This window comes from Acanthochromis polyacanthus, chromosome 14, assembly GCF_021347895.1.
Source record: "Acanthochromis polyacanthus isolate Apoly-LR-REF ecotype Palm Island chromosome 14, KAUST_Apoly_ChrSc, whole genome shotgun sequence".
Classification (NCBI taxonomy): Eukaryota; Metazoa; Chordata; class Actinopteri; family Pomacentridae; genus Acanthochromis; species Acanthochromis polyacanthus.
In genome coordinates, this window is record NC_067126.1 from 5,750,598 (window position 1) to 5,766,470 (window position 15,873).

The following is a 15,873-nucleotide window of genomic DNA, read 5'->3' on the forward strand; positions in this document are numbered from 1 at the left end:
TTCTACTAAAACTTCTACTACAACTTCTTCTTCTTCTACTACAACTTCTTCTTCTACTAAACTTCTTCTACTACAACTTCTTCTTCTACTAAAACTTCTTCTACTACAACTTCTTCTACTACAACTTCTTCTTCTTCTACTACAACTTCTTCTTCTGCTAAAACTTCTTCTACTACAACTTCTTCTACTACAACTTCTTCTTCTTCTACTAAACTTCTTCTACTACAACTTCTTCTTCTACTACAACTTCTACTACAACTTCTTCTACTAAAACTTCTTCTTCTACTACAACTTCTTCTACTAAAACTTCTTCTACTACTACAACTTCTTCTTCTTGTACTACTACTTTTTCTACTAAAACTTCTTCTTCTACTACAACTTCTTCTTCTACTAAAACTTCTTCTACTGCTATAACTTCTTCTTTGCTATAACTTCTACTAACTTCTTTTTCTACTACAACTTCTACTAGTATAACTTTTTCTTCTTCTACTGTAACTTCTTCTACTACTATAAGATATTCTTCTTCTACTACCACTACTACTAGTACTACTACTACACATTTCCTTCTTCTACTTATACTGCCATAACTACTTCTTCTTCTTCTTCTTCTTCTTTGATGGAAGTCAAACCTTCAGTCTGTTGCTAGTTTCTGACTTAAACAAGAACAGTTTGGAGGATGTTCAGACCTGGTGATTCTCCAGAAAGTTTTGTCTTCATGGTTTGGATTGTTGCTGCCAGTTAGATTGTGTTCATGTGTGTGTTTGGACATCAACAGTTTATGTATGAAGCAGGGTTTGACTTGATCTGCAACAGTGGAGGCCAAGATTGCAATGTTTTTAGAACTTTATAGCCGTGCAAAATATCTTGAAATATGATGAACGCAAAGAAGAAGTTTTAAAAAGTACATTTCAAGGATTACGTCTTCTTTCTGGCTGCATTATGCTGTGAAGTTTAAACCACTTTGGAGGGAAAAAAGAGTTAGTGTGTAATGCAAATATTTGCCTGCAGTCCTTCCATTAGGCTTGAAAGAGCCTTACTAAAAGATTTTTTAAGGATGTGAGTTAAAAAAAATGAAAAAAAGATAGTAAATTACAGTACCTTAATACTAAATTCCTCAAAAATGTGTTCCCCTTGTTCTTCCTTGACATGATAAGATGATAATTTATTAAGGATTATTATCTATTGTGCACATATCAGTAGTATTGGGCAGATTCTTTCTGATGTGTGTAATTTCTGTCAAGATTTGGATCATCTTGGACAAATTTTTAGTCATTTTGGACTAATCTGTTTAATTTTTGACAAAAGTTCTGTCATTTTGTGGTCTAATTTTTATCATTTTGGAATAATTTTTATCATTTTGGAATAATTTTGAGGAATTACATGCACATTTTACATTGTTCTAGACACAATCTGAGTCATTCTAGACTAATTTTATGGCATTTTGGAAACACTTTGGTCATTTTGGGTTTATTTGTGTAATTTCTGGCAAGATTTGTGTTGTTTTGGACACATTTTGTGTGACTTTGGACTGATTATTAGTCATTTTGAAAGATTTTGAGTCAGTTTGGAAGCATTAGTTCCACAGTGGGGAAATTTGCATCGTTACAGCAGCAAAGGGGAAACATGAGGAAATATCAGTAGAAAAATACAAGTAACCAAAAATATACATAACTAGTTCTAGTTCTAATTAAAGGTTCAGATTCCTCTGGATGGAAATGACAGTATTGCACATACCAATGGAAATTTGAGTCATTTTGGACTAATTTTTAGGTATTTTGTACAAATTTTGCATTATTTTGGACAAATTGACTAATTTTAGGCCAGTTTTAATGTATTACAAGTTTTGGTCATTTTGCACTAATTTGTGTCATCTTTGACAATATTTGAGTAATTTGAAATAATTTTGAGTCATTTCAAGCATTTTGATATAATATATGAAGCCTTCACTAACCCTACGGTGGGGAAATGTACATTGTTATAGCACTAAAGCGGACAGAGCAAACATTTTAAAAATATCAGGAGAAACATAGAAAATAAACCAAAATTATACAGAAGTACTACTTCAGATTGTTCAACTTCCTCTGGATGTGGAAATAACACATATTTATAATAATATAATAATAATATAATAATTACACATATTTATGGTATTGCACAGATTATTTCATGACACATTTTTAGTCCTTTTGACTTTTTTTAAGCATTTTGGATGAATTTAAGTCATTTTGGGCAATTTTTTAGTCATTTTGTAAAAAGTTTGCACTATTATGGAAACATTTTAAGTCATTTCATTCTAATTTGTAAACATTTTTGGACACGTTGCAGTTATTCTGGATTAATTTGTGTTATTTTGGGCAACTTTTGTGTCGTTTTAGATCAATTTTACATGACTTTTAAAGAATAATTAATTCTAAAGTGTACTAATGAAAGCCTCAGAAACACAGATGCAGTTTCATACGTTACAAACCTAAAGAACTTCTGCAGAATCAGTTTCAAATGTATTCGGCTGGATTATTGTAAATTACAACCTGTGCAGCGTAGAATGGTTTGTGGTGAGCCGGTGGAGGCAGAAACACTTCATAGATCCTAGAGGAGTTCAGAGTCACAGCTAAAACATTTCAAGGCAGTACAGTGTTTGTGATTCATTTCTGTGTTCTCTTTTCTGTGCAGGTTTCATGCGCCTTTTAAGTTACTTCCTGTTTTATTTTGAAATGACCTTTTCTTGTTCCTCCCTCTGTCTTTGTCACTTTACCTCCACCATGTTCAACCTCCTCTTCATTCTTTTGGTACTTCTTTTGTTCCAGCTTCTTCTTCTTTTGGTTTATCTGGACTGCTGTTAGTTTTTATGTCAGACTTCTGATGTAAGTTTTGTTTCTTTGTGTTTGTATTTAGATCCTTAATCACCGATTTATGACAAAAAGATTGCTTTGATGGACACAGATGAGTTTTTAGGGATTAAATTGATGACCAGAGAGAGAAAACTGGATTTAAAGGAGTCAGTTGTAGTAATGAATCCACAGATTTTCATTTCAGCTGCAGGGAATCAGCTGTTTTCAGAAAAAATACATAAAAACAGACTGTTTTGCACCGAATAGCATTCAGTGCTTCAGGACAGATAAACAGTGTTGAAGTCACAAAGTGACTACAACAACCTGATAAGAACAAGTTTGCACTGTTTAAAATGCAATAAAAAGAGCAGGTTATGTAGCATTAAAGGCCAATGGTGGGAGAAGAGCATAAAAAGCTGAGTTTAGAGGAAAAAGAGGCAGAAATGAGCAATCATTTGTCTCCTGTGGCGTCAGAAAGAGTCCCACCCTGTTTGCTATTGACAGATTCACAGAAGAACGTGTGTGTGCAGTTTCCAGATTGATAAATTTACCGTCTACAAAGCTCGCTGGTGATCCAGTTAAACCCGGTCAGGCCAAACTTCGACCACACAACTGTCCTTCCTCCGACTCTGACTGGAAAATGCTTTTCCTGGCTGGACCTCGTCTATTTCCTCTCCCTCCGCATGTTACTCGTGGCGATAAAACCTAATAAAGTTCTGCCCAGAAGCGTCCTGTCCACCTTCCAGAAGACTTAATTAAAGTGGAACTCGGAGCAGCTGCTAAATCTTGGTCTCCACTGACAGATTCGTTGGAATATACGACGTGACGGCGAGAGGAGGAAGCTGGGAATCTAATTATGATTAGCTTTAGCTAGCAGCGAGCAGGGCTGAGACGCTCGGCCTCCGGATGGTTGTGGGTGCGAATCCCTGGATGCTGGAGGCCCAAAGAGCAGCTGAATAAACCAGCAGAGGAATGTGGAGGCAGCAGAAGAAGTCATTAGAACCCAGATCTGCAGCTCTGAGCTCAGAGGACAGACGTCTGAAGGTAGAGGTTTTGACTGACAGTAACGAGAAGGTTTCACATTCTGGGAAATTAAAGCTTTTCTGTCCAGATGTAAAGAGTTCAGTTTGCAAAAATGAATAAATAAACCAGCAGCAAATAAACAAAGCAACACCAGATAAATTAATAAATAAAAATGTTTGATTTGAATGAATGATTAGAAACATGATTGAGAAAACAAATTAAAAAATAAAATAGAAACTGAGCTCAACTGTAATAATTATATATATTTAAAATTTAAATTAAATTAAAGAATGACTTCTTTAACCTTAAAAACCCTGAAATAAAACAGAAGTTAAGGACAGTAATGTGATAGATCTTCATTTTCATGGAGGAAAAAGTTTTTTCTGTCTCGATATGGAGTTCAGTTTGCAAAAATGAACCATTAATGACTAAACAAGGGAAAAAAGAAGAAAAATAAAATAAATATGATAGTTTATTAAGACAACCCAACACTAGTTTGACTGATGCTCTCCGAAGTAAAAAAATCTAACACAATTGGAAGAAAAATAAAATAAAAAACTGAGCTATAACCTTAATAAATATATTTTGTAATTAACTGAAAGAGGGACTTTTTAAAATAAAATAGCAGCAAAAACACTACAAGTTTAAGGACTGTAATGAGATGGTTCTGCACTTTTTCTGTCTTGATACGGAGAATTGTAAAATGAATAAATAAATTTGAAAAAAAATAACTTAGTTAATTAAAATGTTTGATTGATATTCTCTGGAGTGCATAATTGTAAATATGATTAAGAAAAAAGAAATACAGAAAAAAAGAAGAAAAACTAAGAAAAAAAACAACGTGTGATAGAACCCAGCACTAGTTTGACTGATGGAGCAAAGAATTAAAACACAACTAAGATAAATAAAAAAAAGTTACAGTTCTTATGAATATGCATTTTTAATTAAATCAAGGAGAGACTTCTTTACAAATTGAAATTTAAAAATGCATAGAAACCTTAAAAATACTTTGAATGTAAGATCTTTTTAAATGAGTTTAACTTTTGATTCAGCATTAATGAGATGGTGAAAAAATGAATTTCTTTCTGAAATGAATCAATAAACCAGCAACACTTTGACTGCACTAAAAATAAAAATAAAAACATGATGATAATCCATGGAGTGCATAATTAGCAACACAACTGTGGAAAAATAATTTTAAAAATTAAAAGTATTAAAATTAAATTGAACTTTAAAAAGCATTATCCCTTAAAATACCATCAAACTACACACAAATAAAACAATACATAAATTCTATGATTTGTGTTCATATTTAAAGTAGATTATTAGCAAGAATCTATGAATACAAAAACTGGAATAAATAGTTTTTTCAGTGAAGAGGTGATAAATAGAATCTGTTTAAGGCTGTAGATTATTTACTGATCTGTAGATTAAAATGATCGTGTTTGTAAACCAGCTTCTGTCGTTTGTTTTGCTTGAATTATTTTCATTTTTCCTTCATAAATTCCTCCAACCATCACTGTTGACTGACTCTAAACATCAGATTCTCCTTCATCTGTAAAAACATCCAGAGCTCCTGTGTTTGTTCTGATATTCTGCCTGTTTAAAGACTCTGTTTAAACTGGATTTGACTCTTTTCTCTGAGCGTCGATCAAACAAAGAGCCGCAGCTTTTTCCTTCAGCACCCAAAGTGTCCGATTATTTTTCTACAGATGAGATCAGAATGCTCCTTTAAATCAATAAAACGGCCTTTTATAAGCTAATCCTTTAAGAATCTGTCGTGTAGTCAGAGCTAACGTGTATTTTTGGGTTTAAACTGGATGAAAAAAAGCTCAGAGGAAAAATAAAACGATTAAAGAGACATTCTGTAATGTGTCTACAATCAGTCCAAATATGTGTGTTTTTGTGTTTATTTCTTAAATGGAATCACTTCCAGACGTGTCCTGATCCAGATTCCTGCTAACAGAACAAACGTGCTTCGTTTGGTTTCATCATGAGGAAAACATGACTTTAATGTTGCAGCATTTCACTTTATTTGGTCATTTAATCCCAGTTTTTGCCCTCTTTTGCCTTTTTTACTGTAATTTATTTAGTTTTGTAAGTTGTTTTTAGTTCCAGCAGCATCGTTTCACTGCTGAATGTCTCACTACATGTGCAGCACTTTGGTTTGAAAACGTACTAAATAAATCTATTTTATTATTTTAGCACAGAGACTGACTTTAGATGGTTTTTAGGTGGAGGCACTGAATGCACGCTGCAAAACTGCACTGACATCCCTAAAATATAGTGTTTTAGAGTATTTAAATGTTCTAGTCGTATAAAATCTAAATTAATTTTGATCGTTTGCAGGTGTTGTAAGTTTTATGATGTGAGTTTGTGCAGTTATGAACAAACCTGAACAACACAGATCACATCTGAATGAACGAACGACACAAGAAGAGTCAAAAACACGCAAAATGATAACAAAAAGACACAAAATAAATGAGAAAATGACTTAGAATGAATGATAAAGAGATAAAACCACAAACAAAAGCTTGAAAAATTAGATTTAAGTCAAATAAAACTTTGTGTTCAGATTCATAAACTAGTTCATCTCTGAGGAAATGTGAGACGCAGGAAGGAAGCCGACGTTAAAAAAACATTTAAATGTTGAACTAGTGAATCAATGACTAGAAAACATTCAGATTTAATAAAATAATCAGTCTGAAGCTGTTCTAAAAGATGTATATTCTATATTTACACAGCAAATATAGCGTGTAGATCTTTTAAGTGTATATTCTGAAGTGTTTTTAGGTGTAAACTGTTTCATCAGCAGCAGATGCAGACTTCACAGTGTTTACAATATTTATACGTTCACGTCATGTCAGTTATTATCGTGTTCCTTTATTTATTTTGCTTGTTTTTCATACTTTTTCTGCTTCTCGTGCTGAAAACAAACTATTTATTGCACCTGATCTCTCATGTAGTGCAAAGCAGATGTTTGCACAAAAATCTGACTTTTAAGGTTTTTTTTAAGCGGCAACTATTTAATTAGCACCAAATGCACACTTCAGTTTTTTTAGAACGTTTATATGTTCGTATACTGTAAATTAATATTTTATTACTGTCTTTATTTCCCTTCTTTGGCACATTCTGTGCTTCTCGTGCTGAAAACAGACTATTCAGCGTTTCTCTCTGTTCCAAACCTGGTGTCCTGCAGTTTGCAGCTTTTTGCACAAAAACTTTTTTGTTTTATTTAAGTGGAAACTATTAAAAAAGCACCAAATGCACATTTACAACAGTATTTTAGAATATTTACATGTTCATATACTATACATTTGTATCATATTACTGTCTTTGTGCAGTTTTTAGGGTATTTTTTCTAATTCTCATGCAGAAAACAAACTATTCATTGTGTTTCTCTCTGTTATAAACCTGATTTCCTGCAGCTTGCAAAGAAGCTTTATGCACAAAAAATAGTGTTTTTTTAAAAGTATAAACTATTTAATTGGCACCAAATTCAAACTTCAAACTGTGTTTTAGAATATTTACGTTTGCATAATGTAAATTATTATCGCATTACTTTATTTTGAAAATATTTCCACTTCCTGTGCAGCAAACAAACCATTTGTTGCACTTAATTGTTGCAAACCTGATTTGTGTTGCACAAAAAGCTGTTTTATTAGGAGCAGATGCAGACTTCCATGGTATTTTAGAATGTTTAAATGTTCTTTAAATGTAAATGATTATTGCACTTCTTTCTTTTTAATACTTCTTTGGTACTTTTCTGCTTCCTGTGCAGAAAACAAACCATTCCTGCTCCTCTCTCTGTTACAAGCCTGATTACAAAGCATTTTTCTTTTGCACATAAAGTGACTTTGCAGTAGTTTTTAGGTTCTTCTGCTCCAGATCAAGGTGATGCTGCAGCTTTTTATCAGAGAGCATAAAGGATGAAAACACGTCCACTGAGCAGTTATTGTCACTTCAGGACGTTTGCTGTTTAATCACTGCTTGTGGTCACATCCCAGAATAGTCGCCGTAGAACAGAGGAAAGCTTCAGAGGCAGAGGGACGTAAATGAGAGGAAGTTCCTGTGGATGAGCTGTAATTTCACAGATTGTGTGACTGCAGCTCGTCTCCATCACGTCTCTGCTCATAAACATGTCTCTCTGGCTTTTCATGTCCTCTTTCCAGATGGAGAAAAACGCAGACAGAAATAACTTCATGTTTTTCTGCATCTTTAACGGCTGCAGGACCAGGATCCCTTTGTGCTTCTCAGCCGTTTAGTTTAATGTTCAAAAACAGTTCTTAGGTCAGATAAACTGATGAGAACGAGAAGCAAACTACAGACAGAATAAATCAGGATTTGTGTTGATGACTGAACAGAGAACAGAGCCGTCGTCTGTTTGGAGGTTTGCAGCAAAACAACAACGTTTTTACTGCCGCCAGAATTATCGCAAACTGACATAAACATCACAAAATGTGAATAAATGCGATGCTTTAGACGTTATAATAGAGTAATAATGTCGTATCGAACTAAATATTTACTTTCTCACTCTGGTGCTGCAGATACAGAGAAAAAGGAGCAAATGATGAAGTATTTGTCATTTTAGGATGAGAAATAAAATATATAAAAATAAAAAAAGAGTAAAAAGAAAGAGAGAAAAAAGGGATTCAGAGAAACCAAACTTCAGTTTCGGGGACATTTATCCCTGTAAAACCCACTGATGTAAAACATATCGGTGGTCTTTTTTTATTATTGTTGTTTTCTATTATTTACATTTTTTATAGATTTTTGGCACGTTTTTCTACATTTATTGTCTATATTATTATTGTCATTATTATTATTATTATATTATTATTATATTATTGTCATTATTATCATTATTTATTTTTGCTACTTCTTTTTAATTTGGGTTTCTATATATGTATATATATTTTTTCAGTGTTATTTCTTTATTTATGCTCATTTTTATTTTTTTTTAAAGATTTGTGTATATATATTTATACACAAATATATAGGTTTGGTATATATATATATATATATATATATATACTTTTTAAAAAGTACTTTTGAAAATTTTCTGATTGTTTTTCTATATCTGAGTCTTTCAGGGTGAAATAACATTTTTCTTTGTAAATAAAGAGTTTTAGGGGTTTACATATTTTGACCATATAATTCAAATAATACACACATTCCTCATTAAAAATTCAACATTAATGCTGTTTATTACACTTTTGTCTTCATGCTGTTGTTCTAGAGTTTTTGTTTGGTAGTAACAAATGCTCACTTAAAAATGACACTGACATCTGGATAATGAAGTGTTTTACAGTATTTATATGTTATTATAATGTAAAATGTCATTACTTTGGTTTTCTCTGCTTCTCTGCAGCAAACAAAGTATTTATACATTTCACTGTTACAAACCTGATTTCCTGCAGTTTGCAGCTTTATTTCCCTTCAGTGAATCTGATCCGACTCTTTAGTGCAGAACTCAGATCCGTCTTTCTGCTCTGCAGCTGGAGACACAAAATATAATAAACTGTACAGAAGCACACATGCACGGATCCAGAGGCTGCAGGTTTACTTTGGTTTTACAGCTCCATAAACACAAAACAGGATTTTTAGAGCAACATGGAGTCAGTTTTAATAAAATATAGGCGACTATCGAGAAGGAGATTCATAAAAATGGATTATTTTTGATGCTCAAAGACCAAAAATAGTGAATAATAAACTGCATCTTTTGTCAGATCCTTGTCGACTTCTGCAGATCCTTTAAACTTCCTGCATGCAGTTTGGATGCAGGTTTCAGCTAAAACATGTGGTTTTCAAATCTAAATTTATTTACCAGAAGGACAGTATGAACTATCAACAACAATAACAGCTTTATTTATACAGCATCTTTTTAAAACTACGGTTACAAAGTGCTTCACAAACAGAATAAAAAGAAGCAGACGAGGACACTGAGGAAGATCATTGAACAGCAGAAGTTAGCCCTGATCAGACCACATGGTAAACCCGGTTTATGTGGTATTTCATCTGTTTCATGTTTCTGTACCTGTCCGTTTACTCTCAATTTATATTTTCACAAAACATGTGTCGTCTGTAGATACAAATATGAAGAAACAATGAAACTACTGCTGTGATTACAGACATGTGTTGCTGACAATATTAGTGTGAGAACTCCTGAAGAGCAACACACTGATAAATAAATAAAAGATGTTCAGTCCAGCTGGGTCCACGTGGCCCCAAATGATTTTCTACATAAACACCACAAACCTGGATGGAATCAAATAAGCTTTGGTTTATGTGATGGTAACTATGAGGGTGAAAACTACCTAAAGGCACTGAACAATCCAGCTAGTAAATAAAAAGATACGCCTGCTGTCTGCATGGACCACAGGTGTTCTGATGAGGGTTACACAGAATGCAATACGACAACAGCACCAGATAAAAGAACCAAAGAAAGAACAAACGAAATGAAATACAATAAAATAATAAAGCAAAAAAAATGTCATAAATAAATAAAAGGTAAAGAATAAAGTGAACAAAACATTCTTAGACAATAGAAATAGACGACAGCCAATAAAAATAAAAGCAGACAGTGATCGGAAGAAGTCATTTCCTCACACATGTTTGCTGTTGATGCTGAATAAAACAGACGCCTTTCCAAAGAAAAAATCATTTATGAAAACAGAAAAAAACTGGAAAAATAAAATGCGGATTCCCTTTCAAGGTAAATAAAGGCTCCAACCTGTTGCATTTATCTTCAGGTGAACAACACTGTCAGTGTTTTTGTTCCATTTATCATCTTTCATCTGTCTTTGACGTTTAAACTTCGTGGATCAGTCCTTTAGCTTCTTATTCGCCTTTTTTAAACCACTGATCTGCTTTCTACTTCGTTTCCTGAGTCGTCGTTGTGATGCTGCTTTCTGCTCACATTCAGGTTTGGTTCTTCTGACCTCAGTGTCACTCCTGAGAGAAAAAAACACAAACCCCTCCATAATTGTCCTGCTCGTTCCCTCTGCACTCCTCATTAGCCTGTGGGATCCAGAGAGGAGCTGCAGCAGACAATCACATGCAGATTGATGCAGGACGTCGCTGCAGCGTTTCTGTTTTCCACCGAGCGGCTGCATGTAAAACAATCCTCCATCAGGCCGGCTGAAGATCCGACGTGCTGACAGCCGTGATGAGGCCCGAGAACACATATTACACATCTATTACACATGTGAGCATGAGAGCAGCAGCGTGCACATGTAGCATCGCTGCAGCTGTCTGCTCCACACACTCAGCAAACACACACAGGATGGATTTACACACCTGATAAATGGAACAAAAACATGAAGGAACAAATGCGATCACATTCAGTTTTATTGCCAGGCAGGTTTTTGTAGGAATTAGACTCACAAAAGTGAACAATAATCAAAACATTTTTCTAAGGATTGAAGGTTCTAGAGTTTATTTTTTTTTCAGATACTCATACAGTCTGCAGGGAAATGGAACGTGACTGTCCTCAGGCCTGTGCAGGAACAAAAAGACAGCATTAGAGGACAGCTATTTAAAACAACAGGGAATTAGAAAGATTTTAAAAACGAGTCTGTAGACAACAAATGCAGCAAATCCAAGGAATTCTAAAAGTAATAAACACTTACACTGTGTAGAAACGTGCCAATTATTCACCTGAGAATGTACACAATGTGTTATAGATGCTATCAGACTGTAGCTGTTATTTCCCTCCACTGTTTATTTTCTTCTCCTTGTGAACATCAAACCAATGCAACCACATTTACCTTGTTCCTAAATCATTTCCTCTGCATTTCCTCCGGTCATAGCGTAATAATAATAATTTATGTAGCACCTTCCAAAAACAATCCAACCTACTGGATGAATCAAATAAAGTCAGCACGGCTCAGAAACAGAGAACAGAGCAGCGGGTTGTTGTTGATCCATCCAGCATGGAGAAACATGCAGAGAGAGGAAAAGTCTGGAGAGGAAACATGGAAATACTTATGTCCAAAGCTACTCAACAGTTGTCCAAAATGGTCACAAAGATCATTCAAGATGGCTGGAAATTAGTCAGAAATGACCTACATTTATCAAAGATCACCAAAAACCAGAAACGCTGGTCCAGTATTAGGTAAGATGTTAAGAAGCATCTATGACAACAGGAACGAGACAATCCATGAGTTATGATGTAAAAATATTACAATTAAAGTAATTCAGATTCAGAAAATTTATTTGTCCCCAGAGGGCAATTAAAAAGGCAGGTAGAGCAGTCAGTGCAACAATGACATAATAAGAAATAGGGGATAAATATATGCAGAAATGTAGAGCAAGTAATAATAAGAATAAAAATGAAAAGAGAGAAATAAGAAAACATGCAGCTTGATAACGGTGCAAATATGGCATACATAATAATTAATACTGATGGAAGCAGAGTGATGTATCACAACAAACAAAGAAAAACATTATTTTCTTTTATTAATTTTGGAAAATAAACTTAATAGAACATGAATTTATCACAATAAAACTCTAAAACTGCATCACAGCGTTGTATTTCTGGGTAAAGTTGACCCAGTACTGCTCTGGTGCTGTATTAGCCCAGCCCCAGGTCAACTTCTCCTCCACTTCTGGGAGGTTTCTGGTTTGGCTTTTACTCATGATGCCTATTTTCTGCTCTGGAAATGGAAAACCCCTCTGAGTGGATGTGGGTGTCGGCGTGGTGGTTTGAAAACCAGATAAAGCTGCAGCAGATGACACCGTCCATCCTGTCAGAGCGTAGCTAAAGATCCAAACATGAGAGATAGTAAAATATCTGCAGCTTTAAGGAGGCCCAGGTGTGATTTTATTTAGATTTTATTCACGTCTGAACGTAGAACAAACAGCAGTGACCTCTGCTTCACTCCTGTCTGCTTTTAAATGAGACTGAATTAGGTGTTATAATGTTGGGGCTGTTTTTAGAGCGAGGACACACACACACACACACACACACACACACACACACACACACACACACACACACACACACACACACACACAGAACAAACACTCGTATTTGTACACACATGCTGGATTTGCTGATATTTGGACAGACAGTTTATTCAGTGTTTCTAACTCTTAATCAGTCATCAGGATCAAGGAGAGGCAGGCGTCATGTATGAACACACACACACACACACACACACACACACACACACACGCTCGGCTAACTGGATAACGAGGTCACATTAGCAGATGGGGTTTACTTTGGCTGCTGCTGCAGTTCTTTAATCATTCGATCATTTATTGGTTCTGGAGCTGCTCTCAGTTCACACATTTGTGAGGCTGACGGAGTGACGGCAGCTCAACAAAGACACACACATGTCGACCGGTTTGCACCAGCACACGCTTACACTTAGCGTGTTTATTTACAGACACAGAAGACAAAGTCTTGTTGATGTTACACGCCTCAGAACACGGCTGTGTTTTCTAGAGTAATTCACTAAGTAAGGGATGTTTAAGGTCAGACACAGTACATTCAGAGCTGGACAATTATAAAAATAGTGGTAATATTTTGAGTGGTTTTTCATTTTTAGGTCACCTTGCTGGCTGACAGCAGCTGTACAGGAAATCTACTCTTATGAGCTGTTTAGAAAATGTATTTCAACTGTTTTTAACTGAATTTATTTGACAACGACACTCTACAGGTGAAATATTAATGCTAACAGACCAGTTAACATGCAGCTTACCATGTGGTTACTGATAATAAGGCACTGATTTTTAAAAGAAGTTCTCTTAAGAAGTATCTTTAAATATACAAACAAGATATTATATATGTAAAAATAGCTAATGTTCATTTCTTCTGTTGAAATATCAATGTACCGTAGTTATAGAGATACAGATAGAAATATAAAGATACAGATCTAGGGATAGAGTTATAGATATGAAGACATAGAGTGAGAGAGAGAGTGATAGAGATACAGAGATAGAGCTACAGATAGAGTGATAGAGATACAGTATAGAGTTCTAGAGATTTAGAGATATAGAAATATTGAGTTAAGAATATAAAGGTACAAATATACAGATAGAAATGCAGATGTAGAGATAGAGATATAGTGACAGAGATTGAGACATACAGATCCAGAGATATAGACATAGTGATATGGAAATAGAAATATATAGAGAGAGAGATAAAAGAAGGAAGAGATATAAGTACAGATATAAAATAGATAGATAGATAGATAGATAGATCGATCACAATAGAGATAAATATAGAGATATGGAGATATTAACAGACACAGAGATACAAATATAGATGCAGAGACAGACTTATAGATATGTAGAGACAGAGATGTAATGACAGAGATTTAGATATACAGAGATAGAGATATAGAAATACAGTAATAAGGGTAGAGATAGAGTTATTGAAATGCATAGATAGAAATATGGACATATCAAAATAGAGATATATATAGATATGGAGATATAGACATAGAGATGTAGAGATGTAGAGATAGAGATATACGGACAGACATTTAGACATACAGATGCAGACAGAGATAAAGAAATAGAGATGGATATATAAAGAGCTATATAGAGAGATATAGATATGCATAGACATAGATATGTAGAAACATTAAGATATAAACATAGAGTTAGAAATACAGAGATGTAGAGATAGAAATATCGACATAGAGATGGACTTACAGATATGTAGAGGTAGATATAGAGATATGGAGCTAGAGACATAGAGATATAGAGATAGAGATGTAGACATAGAAATAGAGATATAGAGATTGAAATCTCAAACTTCAGTTCTCATCAGAGCTTTTTGACCTACAGATGATAATAAGGTAAATAAACAGTAGGTTAGTCTTTTTTCTTTGGGCTTTACTGCTGTCGGTATTGAGATAATTAGCATTTAATGAATTAAACCAGAGCGAACAAACACTCAATTTAATCCAGTGTTTTAATGAAGTCTTTACAGATTTTATTTCAGTCAATAAACCAGTAAACTGGTTTGTTGATGAGTTTACTGTTGATGTTTGTGCTGCAGAGTTTTAACCAGAAAAACAGACGGAAAAAGTGCCTAAAAGCAAACTGATGGATAAAACCCATGTTCCTCTGTACGGCTGCTGCATGTGTTTGGGAGGTCCAGCTGAAAAATGACACACATTAGTTTGACTTCATGTTATGGAAAAGAGAAGAGAAAAAAAGAAAAGACGGCTGAATTGAGCTGCATCTGACTGCTGGGAAAACAAGCAGAACTGTCATCTGAATGGAGCGGGCCTGCCAGTTCCTTTGGTGGGCGGTTTGGAGGGAAGATGGGGGAAGATGGGGGGTTTGGTACCCAGAGAGACAGTCATTAGTCTTCAGTTCACAGGAACAGAGCAGCGCTGTCAGGCTGACTAATGACGAAGAAAGTCTGACCCAACCATGTCAGTCACGTTCTGGAGGGTCTGGCTCTGATTACACGCTGCACTGGCATCCACTCATCCCCGGATCCCTTTGTTATTCTGGAGACGGCTAATAAACACACACACATGCTGTAGACGTGCACGCCAGCTCGTGCACGTGGCATCCAGCCTTCATCGGTTTTGACGTTTTTCTTCCAACCTCAGCTCGGTCGGATGCTGGGAAACTCCCGAAAACACGCTCTGGTTCCCACAAAGCGCTCAGCTACACTTTTACTGCTCCATAATCACTTTGAAAAGAACTAAACTCACATTATTCAGACAAAACTCATGCTGTTGTTGTGATTTTTAGTTTATTTGGTGTGTTTTCTATGACTAACTTTCTAGAAATCCCCCCAAATAACTATTCAAAGCATGCTTTGTGTATTATTTACAGAACATTTCATCTGTTTTTTAAGTAAAAGCAGCAATGTTAAATGTAAAATGCATGCATTTAAATTCTACTTAGGTTAAAATATAAAAATAAACATATGAAGACATTCCTAAAGTACCTAAATTAATGCAAAATGATGCTCTTCTACAATATTTATTGGCATATTAAGTGAAAATTGTTGATATTTGGATAAATGGGCTCATTTTAATGACTTTCA